Source organism: Lactuca virosa, chromosome 3 (assembly GCF_052849685.1).
Source record: "Lactuca virosa cultivar CGN04683 chromosome 3, Lactuca_virosa_CGN04683_v6, whole genome shotgun sequence".
NCBI lineage: Eukaryota > Viridiplantae > Streptophyta > Magnoliopsida > Asterales > Asteraceae > Lactuca > Lactuca virosa.
The window spans coordinates 119,958,955-119,966,361 of NC_136428.1; positions in this window are offsets into that span (position 1 = coordinate 119,958,955).

Consider the following 7,407-nt stretch of genomic DNA (forward strand, 5'->3'; position numbering starts at 1 on the left):
ACTTTTGAAAGGTTTAAAGAGTTTAAACAGGAAGTAGAAAATCAATTGGGCAGGAACATTAAGATGCTTCGATCCGATCGAGGTGGTGAGTATCTTAGTACTGAGTTCCTCGACTATCTTAAGGAGTGTGGGATTGTCTCACAATCGACACCTCCCAGGACACCACAGCTGAATGGTGTAGCTGAGAGGCGCAATCGAACTTTGTTGGACATGGTTCGCTCTATGATGAGTTGAGCTTCGCTACCAATCTCTTTTTGGGGGTATGCCTTAGAGACTGCCGCCCACATCCTTAATCTAGTCCCTACAAAGAAGGTTTCCAAAACACCTCATGAAATGTGGACTGGGAAAGTTCCCAATCTAGACCATATCAAGATTTGGGGTTGCGAGGCTTTCGTGAGGCGCGAAACTCATGACAAGCTCGAACCTCGAAGTGAAAGGTGTATTTTCATCGGCTACCCACAAAAATCCTTTGGTTACCTCTTCTACAGACCCAGTGAGAATGTGGTCTTTGTGGCTAGGAGAGGGGTCTTTCGAGAGAGAGAATTTATAAACCAAGGAGACAGTGGGAGGCAAATTGACCTTGAAGAAATTCAAGACTCAATTGGTGAAGGAACCTCAGACACTAGCAATCAACTTGAGGAGGAAATTCCTGTTGATCCAGCTGACGAGTCTATACTTCCGAGGCGTTCCACAAGGGTTAGGAACACACCTGAGTTTTATTATGGATTTCATATTACTACGGAAGGTGATACATTTATCAGTGACAGTACACTGGTAAATCTGGATGAACCTAACAATGTTAAGGAAGCCATGGCAGGCCCAGAGTCTGCTAAATGGAAGGAGGCTATGGACAGCGAGATACAGTCCATGTATGACAATCAAGTTTGGAACTTGGTTGACAATGTACCAGGCCGTAAGACAGTCAGGTGCAAATGGATCTTCAAGAAGAAGACCGACATGGATGGGAAGGTGCACACTTATAAGGCTCAACTGGTTGCGAAGGGGTTTACTCAGACTCAGGGTATTGATTATGATGAAACCTTTTCACCAGTAGCAAAGATTAAGTCTATTAGGGTTATGCTAGCCATTGCTGCATTTCATGATTATGAAATATGGCAAATGGATGTCAAAACCACTTTCCTTAACGGAAAGTTGGCTGAGGATGTTTACATGAATCAGCCAGAAGGTTTTGTCAGTGCAGAGTACCCCAATAGAGTGTGCAAGCTTGAGAAATCCATTTATGGATTGAAACAAGCATCTCGAAGTTGGAATCTTTGTTTCGATGAGAAGGTCAAAGAGTTTGGTTTCTCAAGAAGTGAAGATGAGTCCTGCGTGTATGTCAGAGCTAGTGGGAGTATAGTTAGCTTTTTGGTACTGTATGTGGATGACATACTACTCATAGGAAATGACATCCCAACCTTGCGGGAGGTTAAGTCCTGGCTTGGGAAGTGCTTTGCTATGAAGGACCTTGGAGAAGCTACCTATATCCTAGGGATAAGGATATTAAGAGAAAGGAGTAAACGACTAATTGGACTTAGTCAGAGTATCTACTTGGATAAGGTATTGAAAAGGTTCAACATGCAGAATTCTAAGAAAGGAGAATTACCGATCCAAAGCAATGCCAAACTGAGCAAGGCTCAGAGCCCGAGTACAGAAGATGAGATAGCTGAGATGAGTCGATTACCTTATGCTTCCGCTGTTGGTTCGATCATGTATGCTATGACTTGTACCCGTCCTGATGTGGCCTTCGCTTTGAGCATGGTCAGTAGATATCAGGGGAACCCTGACAAGGCTCATTGGACTGCGGTAAAGAATATTCTCAAGTACATGCGGAGGACTAAGGATTGGATCCTTACCCTTGGTGGGAGTGATGACTTGAGAGTAGTAGGGTATAGTGATGCTAGGTTTCAGACTGATAGGGATAACTTCCGCTCTCAGTCGGGCTGGGTCTTTACCTTAAATGGAGGGGCAATCACTTGGAAGAGTTCCAAACAGGAGACTGTAGCTGATTCGACTTGTGAATCAGAGTACATAGCAGCGAGTGAAGCGGCAAAGGAGGCGATATGGCTGAGGAACTTCATCGGAGACCTTGGAGTTGTACCAGCTATTAAGGAGCCTATGGAGATTTTCTGTGACAGCAATAGTGCAGTTGCCTTAGCCAAGGAACCAAGAGATCATGGCAGATCCCGACACATTGACAGAAAATATCACTTCATAAGACACAAGATAGAAGAGGGACTCCTCGTGGCAAAGAGGGTATCGTCAGATGAGAACCCTGCGGATCCCCTTACGAAGGGACTGACGAGGGTGAAGCATTTGCAGCATGCGAGGCGCATCAGGCTGAGGGACGATATTAGTTTTACAGATTAGATAGCCTTTTCTGAAACTTGTAAAATGTAATCGACGTTTGATGATGAATAAAATTTGTGATTTATTTATGAGTAAAGTGTTGCTATCATTGTCAATTATTTACTATTGTTTCAGTTTTGCATGTTTTGACTTCCAGAATAATTAATTTATTCAAACTCTCCACAGTCGGTCATATGTCGGAAGTAGGTATGAATCAAGACTGTCATGAATTAGGATTGTAGATGACTAAAGGTGTTTAGCGATAGCAATGGTTGCTACAACATTCATGAGTACTCATAAGTTATGAGTATTGGAATAAACCCACGCTCACTTGTATCACTTCATGGAATTTATCTCGAGTGATCGTGAGACGGTAATATCATATAAGTCTTCAAACCTAGAGATATGAGTTGTTACCTATGAGTTGGTTGTGCATTGATTGCACGTAAACGCATCAGTAACTTGATGTTATAAAACGTGCCTTTGTGTGCAATTCAATAAGTAGTAGAACAAGCATATGAGTCGAAGTTTATCTGTTCCTTCTAGAAATAGAAGCGATATCTGGGCCCCTCGATGATTTTGTGTTGACCCATGTACCGGGCCCGGTCAGAACTAAATTGATGTGTTCAGTTAAGTTCTTTGTCAAACAAATCGGAAATCGAGAAACAACTGCTAGACAATAAGTAAGACATTTTTCCATGTATTTGTCCGGCTGATATCATGAGAGCAGAGGATTATATGATCACTTATCTAAAATGGCGCTTCATAGTTCACAAGAGTTTTCGAGAGCTACGATTGCCGGTTGGTTCCTGAAGTAATATAGGCAAATACAGTTATTAGACTTATCCAAGTGGGAGTCTGTTGGATAAGATGTCTAAGTCCATAACTTATTTGGTATATACTTGACCCGACCCGGCATGGTCCATTTGGGTTGCACTTCACCCAAACTAGTTATGGATAATTTTATGAGAGTTGTATACTTACGATTTATTAATATATTATAAGTTATAATATATTAATATGAAGTCATGTTACTTAATTAGTTTTAATCTTGAATTAATTATGAATTAATTTAGTGATTAAAAGGAAGACTAATTAAATCATGGGCTATTATATTTATATGGTGTGGGCTAACACTCATTTGGGAATGGGCTAAGCTTATATGGAAATCCATGGATGATCCATGGAGCTTTTACCCATGGATCCTTGGAAGAGGAAAAGACATGGGTTATTAGGGTTTCACCCTAACCATGTACACTATATAAACAAGCTTATGTTGCATGAAAAACACCCTTATGTGTGTGTAAGTGTGGTGGCCAAAATCAAGAGTTAGTATACTCTCTCATACATTTTCCAAGTTTGTGGTGATTTGTGATTTCCATTTGAGGCATTCACATTATTGGTGCTTGGCTCTCAAACTCCAAGGAATCAACAATCAACAAAAGGTATGTAATTCATCTAGTTCTTTTATGGTTAAAAGTACCCCATGCCATGCTAGATAGGTTATAAACCTTGGAAAATAATATTTTGCATGTATCTTAGACAAACATAGATCCAAGGTTTAATAGGGTTGCATGTACACTTAGGAAGTGTTAGAATGCTCAAAACCCAACACGAATCGGGCACCAGTATCCTTTATGACTTTGTCACCCGTAGACCTGCCGGTCCTACTGTAGCTAGCAGTAAGGTGCGGGATTGTCAGTTCCATATAGATCTATACACAAAAATCACGCTCTCCTTCGAGGAGACTCTAGATCATAAGGGGTAGTCTGCCACTTAGTTATGTTTGTAAGCGCCCAAGGACGTGTCTCCAATTAGATTAACGACTTTACAAGTAGTAATATAGAAAAACCCTTTTTATAAATAACCGAAAGGTTTATAAAGGATAAGTTTGTAAACTGTTTAATGAACTCCCAAACTATACCTAATATTGTTTGTGTGTTTGTATATGTATAACCTTGTATGAATTCCCAAACTATACTTATTATAGTTTGTGTGTTTGTATATGTATAACCTTGTATGAATTCCCAAACTATACCTATTATAGTTTGTGTGTTTGTATATGTATAACCTTGTATGAATTCCCAAACTATACCTATTATAGTTTGTGTGTTTGTATATGTATAACTTTGTATTGATCTAAAAACCGTGCAGTTAACTTGTAAGTTGCAAATGTCCCTTATGCTCAGCATAATACAGAAGGGATAAAATGTCTAAATATTTTGTAAAACTATAGAAACTATGTGTTTGTACTGATTGCATCCGTTTTAAGTTTATTGAAATCCTTTTGTATAAATTTCATAAAATCATTTATGTTTGGCTTGTATTCCCCCCCCCCTGAAAACATTAAAAACTCAGAAAAATGTAGGGGTATGAACTCACCTCGAGTGAGTGGTTAGTATAAAAGATCGATATGAGATGCCGAATGTCAAGTGAAGCTTCGAACAGATTGGATCCTATTTAACAGGTAATAACACATATAGGAGTCAAATTAGAGTATTTCACTACTAGGCATGATAGGAAACCACCCTAGGGACTTGGAAACACTTAAACTAAGTGTTTTAATCGCATATGATTGAATAAGGAAGGTGTACGGCCACCCTAAGGGTGTGTACGGCCATGGGTGTACGGACCATGAGTGTCCGGCCGTACACTCATGAAGAAGTGTGTGTTTGAGGTGTTTTCAAGTTCCTAACTCGCAACAAGGAAGTGTTCTAGGTCCCAAGCTTAGTTGTAATGAAAGTTTGAGGCCAATAATGATCATCAAAGTGGGTTTACGGCTCTATGGGGTGTGTGCGGCCGTACAAGGGGTGTGCGGCCGTACACCCTTCATGTTAATGCCAAGTTTGTCGACTTTAAGGTGAATCAAGGCTAGGATCAAAGGTTTAGCATGTCCAACTAGCTGATAAGGGCCAAACTCTCACTTTAGAGGGCCTTTAAGGTGTGTACGGCCAACCTTATGAAGGTGTGCGGTCGTACTCCTTCAAAGGATGAAGAACATGATGAAACTTGAAGAGTCAAGGCTTAAATCAAGAGGTCTTTCAAGTAGAACAAGCTAAAGGATGGAATACTTATGTTTTTGAAGCCTTGGAGGGTTCACGGTTGAAGAAACTTGAGAGAAAATGGAGTGGTGTGCAGCCAAGGGAAGAAAGGAATGAAGGGAGTGAGGTCTACTCATATATATAGGGGTGGGTGACCCACCACCTTGAGTGTGCAGCCATGAGGGGCGTGTACGGCCGTACACCCATGTGTACGGCCGTACACTCCTCCTAAAGGAGTGTATGGCCCGAATTGCTACTTTACGACTTTAATAACTCATCCCTAAACTCAACCTTGGTTGCACTTAAGCTTAGAACACTTAAACGAACCCTAAATAGTGCTAAAAGATAACAGAAACGAGTCTAACATTGATTGAATTGAATAGTTGTACAAGATAAGTGTTTCGGGTTGTCACATCATCCCCCAGTTAAAGGGAATTTCGTCCCGAAATTCAAGAATAGAATACAAATCATGGTCTTGGAAAAAGATGAGGGTACTTCTGTTTCATTGAATCCTCGCGCTCCCAAGTGAATTCAGGTCCCCGCTTGGCATTCCAGCGAACCTTCACTATCGGGATACGGCTGTGTTTCGTTTGTTTGACTTCCCGGTCCATGATTTCAACTGGTTCCTCTACGAAGTGTAAACTCTCGTCTAGTTCGATCTCATCAAGGGGAATCACAAGTGTCTCATTGGACAAACACTTCTTTAGGTTCGACACGTGGAAGACAAGATGTACGTTGCTAAGTTCTCGGAGTAACCGGAGTTTGTATGCTACAGGACCGATCCTAGCGAGGATCTCGAATGGTCCAATGTATCTTGGATTTAGCGTTCCACGCTTTCCGAAGGGTTTTCGTCTCTTATCGGCGTAACTCTTTTGTCTATCTCTTGATGCTTTTAGTCGTTCTTGGATTTGTACGATCTTTTCAGTCGTCTCTCGGATGATTTCAGGACCCGTGAGAGTGCTGTCGGGGACTTGACCCTTGACTAGCTGCGTGTCACCCATATCAACCCAGCACAGAGGGGATCTGCACTTACGACCATAGAAGGCTTCAAACGGCGCAGCCTTGATGCTGGTATGGTAGCTGTTGTTGTAAGAAAATTCGACCAAGGGTAGATGAGTGTCCCACGACATGCCGAAGTCGATTACGCAGGCTCTCAACATATCTTCCAATGTCTGTATTGTTCTCTCACTCTGTCCATCTGTCTGTGGATGATAAGCCGTGCTCATATCCAGCTTAGTTCCAAGAGCCTTCTGTAGTGATTGCCAGAACCTCGAGGTAAACCTGCTATCTCGATCGGAAATAATAGATACAGGTACCCCATGAAGGCGAACTATTTCTCGAAGGTATATTCGTGTGAGTCTCTCCATTTTGAAGTTTTCTTTGATTGGTAGGAAGTGGGCAGATTTAGTCAGTCGATCGACAATTACCCAGATGGCGTCGTGCCCACTCGGAGATCTGGGTAACTTATGATGGGTTTTTGAGCATTCTAACACTTCCTAAGTGTACATGCAACCCTAATAACCTTGAATCTATGTTTTCTCTATATACATGCAAATTTCTTTACAAGTTTATTTCCTAACTAGCATGGCATGGGGATTGCATAGAACATAAAACTAGTAGAAATACATACCTTGTTGTTGCTTGGATTCCTTCAAGACTTTGTGAGCCTAGCACCCCAAATGTTGTGCCTCAAATGCTTCACACAACACCACAAGACTTGGAATAACTTGAGAGAATACTTCTAGCACTCAAAATCGGTTATGCCCTCTCTAGTAACACTAGGTCACGATTTTGCTAGCCATAGGGTTCCTTTTATAGTATTTCACTACTAGGCATGATAGGAAACCACCCTAGGGACTTGGAAACACTTAAACTAAGTGCTTTAATCGCATATGATTGAATAAGGAAGGTGTACGGCTACCCTAAGGGTGTGTACGGCCATAGGTGTACGGCCCATAAGTGTACGGTCTAACACTCATGAAGAAGTGTGTGTTTGAGGTGTTTTCAAGGTCCTAAC